Source organism: Mobula hypostoma, chromosome 28, assembly GCF_963921235.1.
Source record: "Mobula hypostoma chromosome 28, sMobHyp1.1, whole genome shotgun sequence".
Classification (NCBI taxonomy): Eukaryota; Metazoa; Chordata; class Chondrichthyes; order Myliobatiformes; family Myliobatidae; genus Mobula; species Mobula hypostoma.
The window spans coordinates 21,001,377-21,014,542 of NC_086124.1; the positions used below are offsets into that span (position 1 = coordinate 21,001,377).

At 53.4% G+C, this 13,166-nt stretch overlaps 1 protein-coding gene across 2 annotated transcripts in view; it reads right to left on the bottom strand.

Moving 5' to 3' along the window:
- The window catches only part of bgnb (biglycan b), a 60,061-nt gene extending 55,145 nt beyond the window's left edge, over nucleotides 1-4,916 (bottom strand). Inside the window, exon 1 of one of the 2 annotated variants that reach the window (XM_063034740.1) lies at nucleotides 4,673-4,916. The gene's annotated coding sequence lies outside the window, so the exon portion shown is untranslated. Of the gene's footprint in view, nucleotides 1-826; nucleotides 982-4,672 lie in introns of those variants that run through there. The other variant, XM_063034741.1, reaches the window with a different exon arrangement.
- Nucleotides 4,917-13,166: the final 8,250 nt, after the last annotated feature.

Consider the following 13,166-nt stretch of genomic DNA (forward strand, 5'->3'; position numbering starts at 1 on the left):
CCCCACCTCCGTAATCCCCACTGGCTCATACACCCCTCCCCATCTCCGTAATCCCCTCCTGCTCGTACACTCCTCCCCAGCTCTGTAACCTCCTCCTGCTCGTACACCCCTCCCCATCTCCGTAATCCCCTCCGGCTCGTTATCCCTCCCTATCTCTGTACTCTCTGTGGTTCTTACACCCCTCCCCGTCTCTGCAACCCCCTCCCTCCCTCCCCTAAACCCCTCCTTGTCTCGGTAACATTCTCCCTCCCACTTCTACGTAATCCCCTTCGAATCGTTCACCCCTCCCAGCTCCGTAACCCCCTCAGGCTCATACACCCCTGCCTGTCACTGTGACCCCCCCTCCCTCCTCTACGCCTCTCCCAGTCTCTGTGTCCCCTCCCTCCCTTACACCCCACCCCATCTCTATGACCCCCGACTTCCCCTACACCCCACCCCATCTCTGTGACCCCCTCCCTCCCCTACACCCACCCCATCTCTATGACCCCCGCCTTCCCCTACACCCCACCCCATCGCTGTGACCCCCTCCCTCTCCTGCGCCTCTCCCCATCTCCATGACCCCTTCGTTCCCCTATACACCTCCCCATCTCTGTGAATCCGTCCCTCCCCACCTCTGTCACCCCTCCCTCCCCTTCTCTGTGACCCCTTCCCTCTTCTCCACTCCTCCCCATCTCTGTGACCCCCCCCCCTCCCTCCCCGCCCGCCTCTCGATTTCCCTTCACCCTCACGGCTCCCTCTCTCCCCCCGCTGAACCGGTGGCCCCAGATCTCCGAGAATGCCTGTGCCCCGACCCCCGTCCCCCGGCGGGTCTCCCCTCGGGTCTAACCTCCGCTGTGAGGGCGCAAGCTGCCGATGCAGGGAGAACAAGGTGAGGAGCGACTGGTCAGACAGAAGGCGCAGCCGCTGCTGTTATCGGAGCGCAGATCTGTTTCTGGGTTTTGTGTTCAGGGGGGTTTGTTCTTGGACTGGAAGTATGCTGGGACACGCTTGGAATGTGGTGTTTGGACAGCGGAGTCGAGCTCTCCTCCAGCGCCTCGATCCGATGCGCTGCTCACACAGGGCAGGCGGGGGCACTGTGTCGGCAGCGGGGAGCGGGGAGGAAGGAGCGGGGAGTGGGGAGGAGGAAGGAGGGAGCGGGGGAGGAGGGAGGAGGGAGCGGGGGAGGAGGGAGCGGGGAGGGGGAGGAGGGAGGAGGGAGCGGGGAGGGGAAGGAGGGAGCGGGGAGCAGGGAGGAGGGAGCGGGGAGCAGGGAGGAGGGAGCGGGGAGGAAGGAGCGGGGAGTGGGGAGGAGGAAGGAGGGAGCGGGGGAGGAGGGAGCGGGGAGGGGGAGGAGGGAGGAGGGAGCGGGGAGGGGAAGGAGGGAGCGGGGAGCAGGGAGGAGGGAGCGGGGAGGAAGGAGCGGGGAGTGGGGAGGAGGAAGTAGGAAGCGGGGGAGGAGGGAGGAGAGAGCGGGGGAGGAGGGAGCGGGGGGGGAGGAGGGAGGAGGGAGCGGGGAGGGGGAGGAGGGAGCGGGGAGCAGGGAGGAGGGAGCGGGGAGGAAGGAGCGGGGAGTGGAGAGGAGGAAGGAGGGAGCGGGGAGGAGGGAGGAGGGAGCGGGGAGCGGGGAGTGGGGAGGAGGAAGGAGGGAGCGTGGGAGGAGGGAGCGGGGAGGGGGAGGAGGGAGCGGGGAGGAAGGAGCGGGGAGTGGGGAGGAGGAAGGAGGGAGCGGGGGAGGAGGGAGGAGGGAGTGGGGAGGGGGAGGAGGGAGCGGGGGAGGAGGGAGCGGGGAGCGGGAGGAGGGAGGAGGGAGCGGGGAGGGGGAGGAGGGAGCGGGGAGTGGGGAGGAGGAAGGAGGGAGCGTGGGAGGAGGGAGCGGGGAGGGGGAGGAGGGAGCGGGGAGGAAGGAGCGGGGAGTGGGGAGGAGGAAGGAGGGAGCGGGGGAGGAGGGAGGAGGGAGCGGGGAGGGGAGGAGGGAGCGGGGAGGAGGGAGCGGGGAGGGGGAGGAGGGAGGAGGGAGCGGGGAGGGGGAGGAGGGAGCGGGGAGCAGGGAGGAGGGAGCGGGGAGGAAGGAGCGGGGAGTGGAGAGGAGGAAGGAGGGAGCGGGGAGGAGGGAGGAGGGAGCGGGGGAGGAGGGAGCGGTGAGCGGGGAGGAGGGAGCGGGGAGATTGTGAGTGATGGCAAGAGTTGCCGAGGGTCTAAGAGTGAGAGAGAGAGTGAGGGGCAGAGTGAGGACAGAGTGCTGAGGGTCTGGGAGTGAGGCAGTGAGGATAAAGTTAACGAGGGTCTGGGGGTGACAGAGAGTGAGGGGTAGTTGGGACAGAGCTGGTGAGGGTTGAAGTGAGAGTGAGAGGCAGAGTGAGGACACAGAGAGACAAGGAGAGTGAATGAGAGAGTGAGAAGGAGCGAGGAAGAGAAAGATGCAGGGAGAGTGAGGGAGAGAGGGAAGGAGAGGAACAGAAAGAGGGAGAGAGAGAGGAGTGAGTGAGAGCAAGGGGCAGAGTGAGGACAGAGAGAGAGAGGGAGATAATGATGGAGGGAGAGTAAGAGGGAGGGAGCGAGGGAAGGAAGGAGAGAAATAGGGGAGAAGGAGAGGTAAGGAGAGGGGACAGGGAGAGATAGGGAGGGTGAGCTGGAGAGAATGGAGGGAGAGGGAGGAAAGCTGGTGAGGAACTTGGAGGGAGAGAGACAGGGAGAGGGAGAGGGGGATAGCTGGCACTCTCTGAAGGATAAGGGTCTCGGGGAGAAAGAGGGGTAGTGAGGATAAAGCTGGCGAGTGTCTCGGAGAGGGTGAGCGAGACTGAGGGAGGGAGTGAGAGAGGGAGAGAGAGGGAAAGTGGAGGGAGGGGAGAAAGAGAGAGGCAGAGTGGTAGAGAGGAACTCGGAGGAAGAGAGGGTAAGTGGGGGGAAGGTGAGAGCTGGGGGTGAAGAGGTCAGGGAAAGGTCAGAGCAGAGGGGAGAGGGGATCGAGAGTGAGGGATTTGGGAAGGGAAGGGGACAGAATGACTGGATGAGGGGGGTAAGTGAGTTCTTGGACAACAGGGATCAGAGAGGGAAGGAGGAAAGGGGGATAGTGAAACGGGGGAAGGAGAGAATGTGAAGTGGAGAACGAGGAGAGGGGGAGTGGTGAGTGTGTGGAGAAAGAGGACGGTGATGGAGAGAGGGGGTAGAGCCTGTGGTGGAGAAATTGGGAAGGAGAGGGGGAGTGTGCGGAAAAATACAGGAGGGGTAGAAGGTGAGGGGGAGTGGAGAGAAGGAGAGTAGAGGGAGGGAAACAGCGGGAAGGGCAGAGGGGATAGGAGAGGGTGTTGTAGTAGAGTGAGGGGAAAAGACGGGGAATGGTGAGAGGGGACAGGAGATGGAGCGCGGTGTTAGAGTGTGAGGCGGAAAAAGTGGGAAGAAGAGGAGTGAATAACAGGGGAAAGTGTGTGGAGAAAAATAGGAGGGAGAAGCTGAGGGGAGTGGAGAGAGGAAGAGCAGCGGAGGGAGGGAAACACAGGGTATGGGAGAGGGGAGAAATGGGGAGAGAGAGGAAGAGCGAGAGAGGGATAGAGAAAGGGATAGAGAGAGAGGGAGAGATAGAAAACTGGCTGGGGTCTCAGCGGGAGAGAGAGTCTGAGTAAAGATGGCAAGGGAGAGTGTGGGGCAGAGAGGGGAGAGACAGAGGGAGAGAATGAGTTAGGAAAGCTGGCGAGGGTCTGGGAGGGACAGTGAGGCGAACAGGTGAGGGAGAGAGAGGAAAGAGCTAGTGAGGGTCTCGGAGAGAGAGTGAGGAAAGCTGGTGAGGGTTTTGGAGGGAGGGAGGGATGGAGTGTGAGGAGAGGAGAGAGGAAAGCTAGCGAGACTAGGAGGGAGATGGGAGATGTGAGGTCTCAGAAGAGCTGAGAGATGGTGTGGGATGGAGGGAGAGAGGGGAGAGTGAGGAATGAACTGGGGAGGGTCTCAGAGTGAGTGTGGATGGGGGGAAGGTGAGAGTCGGAGGGGAGGGAGGGAAAGTGAGCGTTTGGGGTGAAGAGGAGGGAAAAGTCAGAGCAGGGAGGAGAGGGGATTGAGAGTGGGGAGTTGGGAGGGGTCAATAGGGGAGGTGGGGGTTTGGGGAGTGGGACGATAGGACCCCTGGACAGGGTCGGGGAGAAGTTTGCTCTTGACGAACAGGGATGAGAGAGGGAGGGAACAAAGAGATAGTGGAAGAGGGATAGAGGGAAGGAAAGTGGAGAAAGTGGGGAGGGGAAAGAGAAGCGTGAAAGAGATGAGGGGAGTGGGAGTGGTGTGTGTGGGTCTCAAGAAAGAGAGGAGGGGAGAGGGTTGTGGAGAGAGATGGCAGAGGAGGGAGGGAAATAGAGGGTAGGGGGAGAGAGAGGGAGAAAGAGAGAGGGAGGGGTGAAAAAAGAGGGGAAGGGACGAAAGAGAGAAGGGAAGGAGGAGAGGGCAAGAGGAGAATGGGATGGGGAGGAGAGCAGCAGAAGAATGTGAATGCGTTGAAAAAGGATGAATAGAGGGGTGGAGAGAGAAAGGGAGAGGAGAGAAAATCAGTGAGAGGAAGATAGTTACAAAGAACAAGATATACAGAGAGAATCAGTGAGTGAGAGAGAGACCGAGACAGAGAGAGAGAGAGAGGGAGGGAGGGAGATAACGAGAACAACGACTCAGATACCACACACGCCGAAAAGGAAAACGTTAAACTTTTTCACGGTACCTCCGGGATGAACCGTCCTCGTTCGGAAACTCCACCGGGTGCTCGGGGCCTCTTGGTTGGTGTCCCGGCTGTAGGCGGCTGTCCGGAGCTGCGGGAGTGTGGACGAGTTCTCTCCCTCTCTCCCTCTCTCTCTCTCTCTCTCTCTCTCCCTCTCCCTCTCTCTCTCTCTCCCGCTCTCTCTTTCCCTCTCCCTCTCTCTCTCTCTCACACACACACAGAGGCTCCGGGCTGCCTGTTCCGGGATGTTCCCTCCCCTGCTCCCGCACCACAACCCCTCCCCGCCGCCTCTCGCTCTGGCTGCGTGCCCCTCTGTCTCACTCGACACCGGGACAGGGCGAACCGGACCCCAGCCCGTCACCGACCCGCTGTCCAGCACCTTGACCGCTCTCTCAGCCTCGGGTTCTCTCTCTCCCGCTGTCCAGCACCTTGACCGCTCTCTTAGCCTCGGGTTCTCTCTCTCCCCTCTCTCTCTCTCTCTCTCTCTCTCTCTCTCTCTCTCTCTCTCTCTCTCTCTCTCTATCTTCCCCCTCTCTCCACCACTCTCTTCTCTTCACACTCTGTCCACCACTGTATCGTCCCTCTCCTCTACCCAACCCTGTATCTCCACCACTCTCTCCTCTTTTCCTTTCACTCTCTCTCCACCAATCCCTCCTCTCCACATCTCTCTCCCCCACTCCATCCCCTTTTCCTATCTCTCTCTCCACCACTCTCTCCTCCATTCAGTTGTCTCTCCCTCCACAACTCTCACCTCATCCCTTTTTCTCTCCACGACTCTCTCCTCTCTTCCCCCTCAATATCTCCTTTCACCTCCTCACCACTATCACTGCGATACTGACCCTCTCTATCTCTTTGCCTCATCGTTACCCGTCCTCTCCCTCACCCCTCTCTCCCCTCCCTCGCCCCCTCTCTTCTCTCCCTCTTTAATCCCTGCACTCTACTAGGCTCTGCTTTTCCACTTTTTTCTCCATCTCCCTCTTATTCTCATTGCCCCACTTTCTTACTCTCTCCCCTCTCTCTACATCTCTTTCTCTATCTATATCTATATCTCCCTCTCTCTCTCTCACTATCTCTCCATATCTCTATCTCCATCTCTCCCTATCTTTCTCTCTATATACCTATGTCTCTCTATCTACCTCTTTCCATATCTCTCTGTCTTTCTCTCTATTTATATTTATCTATCTCTTTCTATCCCTCTCTCTCTCTATATCTATCACTCTATCTCTCATTATGCCTCTCTATCATCTCTCTTTCTCTATCTCTCCCTCCACCCTCTCCTGGTACCAATCCCTCTCTCTGTCCCTCTCCCCTCTCTCTCTCTCTCTTCCTCTCCCACTTTGTATCCCTCTCTATTGCCCATGTCACACTCTCTCCTGTTCCCACTCCTTCTCCAATGCCCTCTCTCATTCCCCCTCTCACTCTCCTCCCCCCACGTTGCCTCTCCTGTTCCCTTTCTCCCTCCCTCTCCCCATTCCCTCTCTCCCTCTCTCATTCCCTCTCTCACCCTCCTACTCTCCCTCTCCCTCACTCCTGTTCCCTCTCTCCCTCTCCTGTTCCCTCTCTCCCCCTCCTACTCTCCCTCTCCCCTGTTCCCTCGCTCCCTCTCTCACTCTCCCAGTTGCCGTGGCAACTCTTGCCTCCCCTCTCGTTTTCACTCCCTTTTCTCCTTCTCTTTCTCTCTCTCTCTGCCACTCTCTACTTTTCCCCGTTTCTCCATCTCTCCCTCTCTCTCTCAGCGTCATTGCCCTCTCCTCCCTCTTCCCCCTCCAATGTAAACACTCCCTCTGCTGTTCCATCCCCCCCCCATTCCTGAGTTGCCTGGAGACCCAACCATTCCCCCGGCAACCATTAATCCTTAAGTGGCCCAGAGCCAGCATCTCAGTCCATGTCTGCAAAACAAGATGGGAGACTCGGGGAGCAAAGGTCAGGAACGGGAAGGAGGAGTAGAGTGAAGTCCACTTAGAACAGAGATGAGAAGGAATTTGTTTAGACAGAGGGCGGTGAGTCTGTGGCCACTGACGGCTGTGGAGGCCAAGTCGCTTGTTATATTTAAAGTGGATGTTGATAGGTTCCTGATGAGTAAAAGACCATAGGCCATATTAGAGAGGAGCAGGATTAGGCCACTCGGCCCATCAACTCTGCTCTGCCATTCACTATTACTCAGCTCCGTCGTGGGCACTAGTATCCAGGGCATCTTCAGGGAGCGATGCCTCAGAAAGGCGGCATCCATCACCCAGGACATGCCCTCTTCTCACTGCTACCATCAGGAAGGAGAAGAGGCCTGAAGGCACACACTCAACGATTCAGGAACAGCTTCTTTCCCTCTGCCGTCAGATTTCTGAAAGGACATTGAACCAGTGAATACCTCGCTACCTTTTTAATTTCCCTTTTTTTGCACTACTTATTGAATTTAACTACTGTAATTCAAGTTTTTCTACCATTGTGCTGCTGCTGCAAAGACAAACACATTTCACTACACATGCCGGTGATATTAAACCTGATTCTGATAACCTTTGATGTCCTGACAAATCAGGAACCTATCAAACTTCGCTTTAAATACACCCAAACACGAGGAGGTCTGCAGATTGCTGTAAGTTCAAGCAACACACACAAAATGCTGCGTTCCATAGGCAGCATCTATAGGAAGAGGTACAGTCGACGTTTCAGGCCGGGACCCTTCGTCAAGACATACACCCGATGACTTGGCCTCCACAGCCGTCTGTGTCAATGAATTCCACACCCTCTGGCTCAAGAAATTTCTCCTCATCTCAGTTGTAAAGGGGTGAGGAGAACATCTCTGTTGTAAAGGGATGTGTGTGCATTCTGAGGCTGTGCCCTCTGGCCCTAGACTCCCCCACTATGGGAAACATCCTCCCCACGTCCGCTCCATCTGGGCCGTTCAGTATTCATTGTTCCAGTGGATCCCCAGCCACCCCCCCCGCCCATTCTTCTAATCTCCACTGCGTACAGGCCCAAAGCCATCAAACACTCATCACACATTAACCCCTTTCATTCCCGAGATCATCCTCGTGAACCTGCTCTGGAGCCTCTCCAATGCCAGCCTTTCTTCCACAAGGGGCCCAAAACTGCTCACAATCCTCCAGGTTCAGTCTGACCAAAGCCTTATAAGGCCTCAGCATTACATCCTTAAAATTAATGCTGCGAGGGGGTCAAGAACTTCACAGTGAACGGATGGACCCTGGGGAGTGTTGTAGAACAGAGGGACCCAGGGGTAGAGGTACATGGTTCCCTGAAAAGGGTAACACAGGTAGACAGGGTGGCGAAGACGGCGCTGGCAGGCTGGCCCTCATTGGTTGGTACGGGAGCTGGGATGTTACGTTGTAGTTGTACAAGTTGTTGCTGAGGCTGCGTTTGGAATATTGTGTTCAGTTGTAGGAAAGATGCTGTATGAAAAATGCCTGAGCTGGAAAGAATGCAGAGGAGATTTACTAAGGATGTTGCCAAGAGAGGTTGGGCAGATTGGAGTGTAGGGGCACGGGTAGGGTGAACACACACAGATTTTTCCCCCAGGTTTGGGGAAAATCAAGAACCAGGGGGCAAATGTTTAAGGTGAGAGGGGAGAGATTTAATAGAAACCCAAGGGGCAACTTTTTCACCCAGAGGGTGGTCCGTATATAGAATTAGCTACCAGAGGAAGTGGTTGAGGCAGGTACATTAACAAAACTCAGACAGATACATAACGTTTCTTCTGATTTTTTTTTTTACAGCTGCATGGACCAACCATTGCTCTGAGCAGGAAATTTTTACATGGCCTGAAAAGCGCACGGCACGTTAAATGTTTCTCTTTTTGTAATTATGCACATCAAACAAACACGAACCACAACTCACAACACAAGTAAACGATGTCAGGCAGTCAGAAAAAGTGATAGGCTCAATGGCAAAACTAAAGTGTTTTGTCTAGATGGCATTGGCGTTCTGCTTATTAACAATGAGCTACTAACTTCCATTCTGGGTTTGCTGTTACAATTTGTAACTTGAAACCCTGACAATATACATACGTTGAAGCTCTAAAATGTTTCAAAGTAATAGTTGTGGTATGTTTATTATTTAGAAATTGTATGGATTATATTCATTAACATATTTATTACAGGATATTTCACAATTATATTAACAGATTTCAAAATTATGATAATATTATATAGAAGAGAATTCCATCTGCGTGGCAACAAAGGCTATGTGCAAGGGAACATTTCAGTTACTGTGCGGCCGTGCACCCGCGCAGCTTAGAGGGAACAGTAATCATGAAATTAATTGTTCTGTTTGAGATACCACTCAGAGCTAGAGTGGGTGTAAACATTTAATAAGGGGCCTGTTGAAACCTCCCTTGCTGAGATCTAGTCTGCAGTAGACTCCATGAAGACATCATCGAGGACCCCCGCCATCAGGGCCGTGCCACTGTCTCGCAGCTCCCGTCGGGCAGGAGCCACAGAAACCTGAAGTCCCACCCCGCCAGGTTCAGGAACAGCGACTTCCCGGCAACCATTCAGTCTTGAACCAACCACCACAACCCTAATCACTGCCTCAGTACGGTGACACTGTGACCAGTTTGGACAATAGACTGGTCCCTGAGTGTATTTTTGTTGTTGCACCATCCTTTTTCACTGCATGGTGCAAATTTTGGTGAAGCTGCACACCGGTCCACATTGACGGATCGGTGGCGGAGAGAGGCAGAAGCTGTAAATTCCTGTTGTTAACGTCTCGGGTGACCCGTCCCCATGCCCAGCACGTAGACACAATCACGAGGAAGACAGGCCCGTGTCTTCACTTTCTCAGGAAGTTTAGGAGGTTTGGCTAGTCACAAAACACTCAAATAAACTTCTACAGATGTCATGTTGAAATTTTCCGACTGGGTGCATCACAGACTGACACGACAATCCAAACCAGAATTAATTCTGATTATATCGCTGGCATATGTTGTGAAGTTTGTAAACTAAGTAGCAGTGGTACAATGATAACATAGAAAGAAAAATAAATAAATTAATCAATTACAGTAAGTATATATGTATGTTAAATAGATTAAAACAGTACAAAAACAGAAATAGTATATATTAAAAATAACTGATGTTGTGTTCATGGGTTCAAGGTCCATTTAGGAATCTGATGGCAGAGGGGAAGAAGCTGTTCCTGCATCATTGAGTGAGTGCCTTTCGGCTTCTGTACCTCCTCTCTAATGGTAGCAATGAGAAGAGGGCATGACCTGGGTGATGGGGGTACTTGGTGATGGACGTCGCTGAGACACTGCTCCATGAAGATGTCTTGGACACTATGGAGGCTAGTACCCAAGAGGGAGCTGACTAATTTTTACTAAATTTTACAACTTTCTGCGGGAACCTTCAGAGAGTGATGGACTCAGCCTGATACATCACGGTCACGTCCCTCCCCACCATCGGTCGTATCTACAAGAGACGCTGCCTCAGGAAGGCAACGTCCTCCATCAAAGATCCCCACCATCGGCGCTGTGCCATCTTCTCACAACTCCCGTTGGGCAGGAGATACAGAAGCCTGAAGCTCCACCCCACCAGGCTCAGGAACAGCGACTTCCATTCAACCATCCGGTTCTTGAACCAATCTGCAAAACCCTAATCCCTACCTCAGCTGTGGATCAGAACCATGGCCTCACCTTTGATTGTGTCATTGTTTTGGCAGTGAGGTCTTGGTTGTGCATAGTCTATTTATGTCCTTCTCTCTTCCCACTATGTTGTACGATTACATATAACCTCTGTTCCGTGGTTCAACTGTACCTAACTGCCTGTGATGCGGCTGCAAGCTAGTTTTTCATTGGACCAGTAAGGACCGGTACCTCACTAGACTTGCGCACACGACAATAAACTCAACAGACATTGGCCGAAACCCACTCTAGTCCTCACTGAGGGGTCGGTGATGGAAAGGGTGGGCGGACTCAAGTTCCTGGGTGGCAAGGTCTCAGAGGACCAACACAGCAATGCAATCATGCCCGTGGCTCGACTTCATGAGGAGTTTGAGGAGGTTACATTGGTAAATCAGACAATGTATAAAGATGCAGTGAGAAACTTTGGCCAAGCGCTTAAGGCATTCGTCTAGTGATTCGAAGGTCGCTAGTTCGAGCCTTGGCTGAGGCAGCGTGTGTGTCCTTGAGCAGGGCACTTAACCACACATTGCTCTGCGATGACACCGGTGCCAAGCTGCATGGGTCCTAATGCCCTTCCCTTGGACAACATCGGTGTCGTGGAGAGGGGAGACTTGCAGCATGGGCAACTGCCGGTCTTCCATACAACCTTGCCCAGGCCTGCGCCCTGGAAACCTTCCAAGGCGCAAATCCATGGTCTCATGAGACGAACGGATGTCTATTTCATAAATACACACACACACACGCACACACAGACAGAAAGATACTTTATTGATGCCAAAGGAAATTACAGTGTCACAGTAGCATTACAAGTCCACGGATATAAATATTGGAAGTAAAGTAAGAAAGAATTAAAAAAATAAGTTACCTCAGACAGTCTAACAGGAGGGGGTTATCACTTCCCTGGTTATAGTTTAACTCATTATAGAGCCTAATGGCCGAAGGTAAGAATTATCTCAGGTAGTGCCATTTGGAGCAGCGCAGTTGTCTTAGTCCGTTACTAAAAGTGCTCCTCTATACAGCCAAGGTGGCATGCAGTGGGTGAGAAATGTTGTCCAGAATTGCCAGGATTTTCCATAGGGTCCTTGTTCTACCACAGCCTCCAGTGTGTCCAGTTTGACTCCTATAACAGAGCCAGCCTTTCGAATCAGCTTATTGAGCCTGTTGGCCTCACCCGTGTTGATGCCATTGCCCCAGCACGTCACCACATAGAAGATTGTACTAGCAACAACAGACTGGTAGAATGTGTGAAGGAGAGGCCTGCAGACTCCAAAGGACCTCAGTCTCCTTAGGAAGTAAGAGGTGACTCTGGCCCTTGTACACAGCCTCAACTGGGTGGTCCATTCCGGTCTGTCATCCAGGTGCACACCCCCAGGTACTTGTAGGTCCTAAACACATCCACGTCCTCACCAAGAATAGTAACAGGGAGCAGTGCAGGTTTAGTCTTCCTAAAGTCCATCACCGTCATCTTTATCTTACTGATTCAGCTAGCACCATTTGACAAAGTCCTCCACCACGGCCCCGTATTCATCCTCCAGTCCTCCCTTTATACACCCAACTATTGCAGAGTCATCAGAGAATTTCAGCAGATGACATGACTCAGTGTTGTATCTGAAGTCCGAGGTATCAGGGTAAAGAGGAAAGGGTGCCCCAGTGCTGCTTGTAGCCAAGTCTGACACACAGCTCTGAAGCCACACAAACTGAGGTCTGCCAGTCGGGTAGTCCATTATCCTGGATACAATGGCAGTGCCAACCTGCATTGAATGGAGCTTTTCCCCCAGCAATGAGGGCTGTATGGTATTGAAGGCACAATAAAATGGGATCCTCACAGTGCTGCCCATCTTATCCAAACGGGAGTAGGCTCTGTTCAGCAGGTAGATAACAGCATCGTTGACTCCAATGTGCTCCTGAGAGGCAAACTGCAGGGGGTCGAGGGCTGATCTGACCGGGGGTCGGAGGTGAGCCAGGACCAGCCTCTCTAGGGTCTTCATGATGTGTGAGGTCAGGGCCACTGGACGGTAGTCATTCAAGACTTTCATTTGGCCCTTCTGGCCACACATGATGTTTTCCACACAGTCGGGACACTTTCCAGGCTGAGATTCAGATTGAAAATGCACCGGAGATCTCCACACGGCTGCTCGGCATTCTCCTTCAGGACCAGTCCCAATGCTTTGCCGTGTCTGAGTTTCCCCAGAGCCCCCCCCCCCCACCTGCTCAGTGGTGAAGTTGAGTTCATGATGACTGGGGACTTGTGGAAGGTGGGGGCCAGGAGGGGTGAAGATCAGGATGATAGTGGTCGGTATGTGGAGGTGTGGATGGTAGGTGCAGGGCAAGGAAGGGATGTAGACAATGGTAGCCTGTGTTGTTCATCCATGTGTTGAACTGGAGGGGAGAGGAGGGGAGGTGTTGGTGCTGAGGGAGCACTTGCTGCCTTGGCACCTGGAGTGGTAATCTGAGGGGGTTGTGAACGGTAGGGCAATTGTCAAACCTATTGAAGAATTGGTATGTATATATGCTAGGGGCAGGAAGTGTTTTGGATTTTGAATTTATTTTTGGATTTTGGAATATGTAATGATATAACTTGGTATCACCATTGTTCCCGACTCTGAATTTACATGCTACTGGTGAGCAGTCCCCGTCTTACACTTGTTCACCGCACATATGTGTTTAACAGTAAAAATAATTCAATATCATTAATATAATGAAAATATAATGTGTGCAGGGTAACAAAAGCAGTGTTGGGAGAATTCCTGAATCAGCTGCTGAACAACAACAGCGCCTGGTGGAATTTCCCATTTGTGACGTTGTGTCAGGAAGTTTGGATTTCGGAGGATTTTGGATTTGGGAATCTCAGATCAGGGTGCTCAACCT